At 29.4% G+C, this 2,500-nt stretch overlaps 2 long non-coding RNA genes across 2 annotated transcripts in view; both read right to left on the reverse strand.

Annotated features, from left to right (window-relative positions):
* Positions 1-2,500, reverse strand: part of LOC124430960 — a 151,780-nt gene that overhangs the window by 85,481 nt on the left and 63,799 nt on the right. The window lies entirely within an intron of this gene.
* On the reverse strand, positions 712-1,869 carry LOC124430958. The gene is made up of 3 exons (XR_006943882.1): positions 1,641-1,869; positions 861-907; positions 712-770 (listed from the first exon to the last, which is right to left on the reverse strand). It is a non-coding gene; the product is annotated as an uncharacterized LOC124430958 (long non-coding RNA).

Genomic DNA, 2,500 nt, shown 5'->3' on the forward strand with positions numbered 1-2,500 from the left:
TCACGGTCGCGATTTTCTTTTTTTCTTTTCGTTTGTTTTATTTTTTTTTTTTTACCCCTACCCCTAACCCCACCTCTTCTTTCTCCTCCCCCTCCCTCTCGCCCTGCCCTCCATCCCCTATGTCTTTATATCTATATATATATATATATATATACATATATGTATTGTTATAGTCAAATACGGAAGACATCGTTTAATGTTTACTCAACGATAGAGATTGCACGTAGTCGATTTCTCGAACGAAAGATCGGTATAAGTATGTAGGTGTTTCTAAGAAATCTTTCAAGGTCATTTAAGATTTATATAGCCATGCATTTAATATGTATTTACGTATCTATGTTAGTATATATGCGCGAATCCTAGGTGATTATATCAAGAGTGGTCCGATTATAAATCATATATATATATATATATATATACATTTTTTCTTTTTCTTTTTTCTCTCTCTCTCTCTCTCTCCTCTCTCTCTTTCTCTCTTTTTCGAAACACTCATATACGATTTTTTGATATATTACTGGACCCGTTCGATTTTTTAAATTATTCGAGAATTACTATCGACCATCATTTTTCTTCTTCTTCTTCTTCTTCTTCTTCTTCTTCTTCTTCTTCTTCTTCTTCTCCTTTTTTTCTGATTCTTTTTTTTTTTTTGGAATATACGTACAAACAACGGAATGGAAAAAATTGTTTATCCATAATATTGTATATAAATACGTCCGTCTTCCTTTCCTTTTTTCTTCATTCTTTTTCTCTCTTTTTTCCTTTTCTTTTTCCTTTTAAATCGAAAATTTAATTATTTCGTGACGTAATTCTCATTAAAACACATTAACAATAAGATATTTAAATGCGTCACTTATAATTACCGTAGTTAAATAGAACTTTGATCTCAATTTTATAATCTCATGGATATCTATATCAAAAAAAAAATATATATATATATATATATGTATATTTCAAATTATTGAAAAAAAAAAAATTTGAAAAATGTTTGTAGAAAAAGCTTCTAACGCGAAATTATTCTGGGTTGATTAGTTCGAGGTAAAAAAAAAAAAAAAAAAAAAAAAAACAAAAAAAAAAAAATATCTGCGAAGAATCTAATTAATTTCAAATCGAACTTCTCGATTAAAGGTTCTGGGGAAAAGAAAAAAAAGAAAAAAAAAAAAAAACAGAAAAGAAATGAATAAAAAAAAGAAATAAATAGAAAGAATTCGAACGACGTGGACGACGAATCGAAGAAACGAGATAAAAAAAGGAATTAACGAGTTTTAATTATCTAACCTTATATAAACTTTAACACCAGAAGTACGAGTGAGATAGAGAGAGAGAGAGACAGAGAGACAGAGAGACAGAGAGAGAGAGAGAGAGAGGAAAAGAGAGGCAAATAAGAGAGCATCAATCTATTTGGATGCTTAGCAAAGAAGGAGCAGCAATTATGATATTTGTCCCTATTAGGCGAATTGGGGTGGCGACTCGCGTGACCCCAACTGATCGTGGCGGACTGCTAACTCGCGCAATGGGCCTGGGGTCAAATAAGACCGCCTCTCTCTCTCTCTCTCTCTCTCTCTCTCTCTCTCTCTCTCTCTCTCCTCTCTATCACTCTATCTCTCTCATTCTTATTATTCACTCACAAAGTTTTGCCTTACCGATATTCACATCTCTTTGCGTGAAATTCATCAAAACGAACCGAGAATAACCACCGACGGGTTGCACTAAATTAGATCGAATTAGATCGAATTAGATTTGTCCTTATCGTAAAATATTTCAGTACGATTAGAATTGCATACATTTTAAAATATCGATATATTAATGTAATATGAACGTTTGGTACGAAAGGAAAGAAAAAAAAAAAGAAAAAAGAAAGAAGGTTTTCTTCTGCTTGCAATCTGAAAGAAATAAAAAGTAAAATTAACAAGAGATAAAAAGGGGAAAAAGAATTAGAATTCGAAAAAGTGCATGATCGAATTTTTGATGAACGCTTAAAAGGTTCAATAATTATATCTTAAATCTCTATTTACGTTAGATTAGATTTTTATTAAATTTTAATTCATATATTTATTTGAATAAACGAATGATCGATAACGATAGTTATCTTAGAACGATCATTAGAAATAAGATTAGAATTATAAATTCCTATTATCTGATCTAATGCATCGCTTCTAACGTTTTACTAGGCTTCAAAACAATGTCTACGTGAGTTTGCGAGATTAGATTTGTATTCGATTAAATTTACCTCTTCTTTTTTTTTTGTTGCTTATTTTTTTTTTTTTTTTTTTTTAAATAATCTAACGAACGATCTAATTCAAATCGAATCATCATATAGCAAATCTAATGTATTATATCTTAATAAGCCTAATACTATTATCTACGAATAAAATATTAAATTTTTATAAGATTATCTATAGCGAATAAAAATTAACGATTAATATCAATAGTACGACGTTTATAATTATCTTAGAAATTAAATTCGTCTCGGATCATATTTCTAATCTAATATATTATATTT

The sequence above is a fragment of the Vespa crabro genome, chromosome 20 (assembly GCF_910589235.1).
Source record: "Vespa crabro chromosome 20, iyVesCrab1.2, whole genome shotgun sequence".
Lineage (NCBI taxonomy): Eukaryota > Metazoa > Arthropoda > Insecta > Hymenoptera > Vespidae > Vespa > Vespa crabro.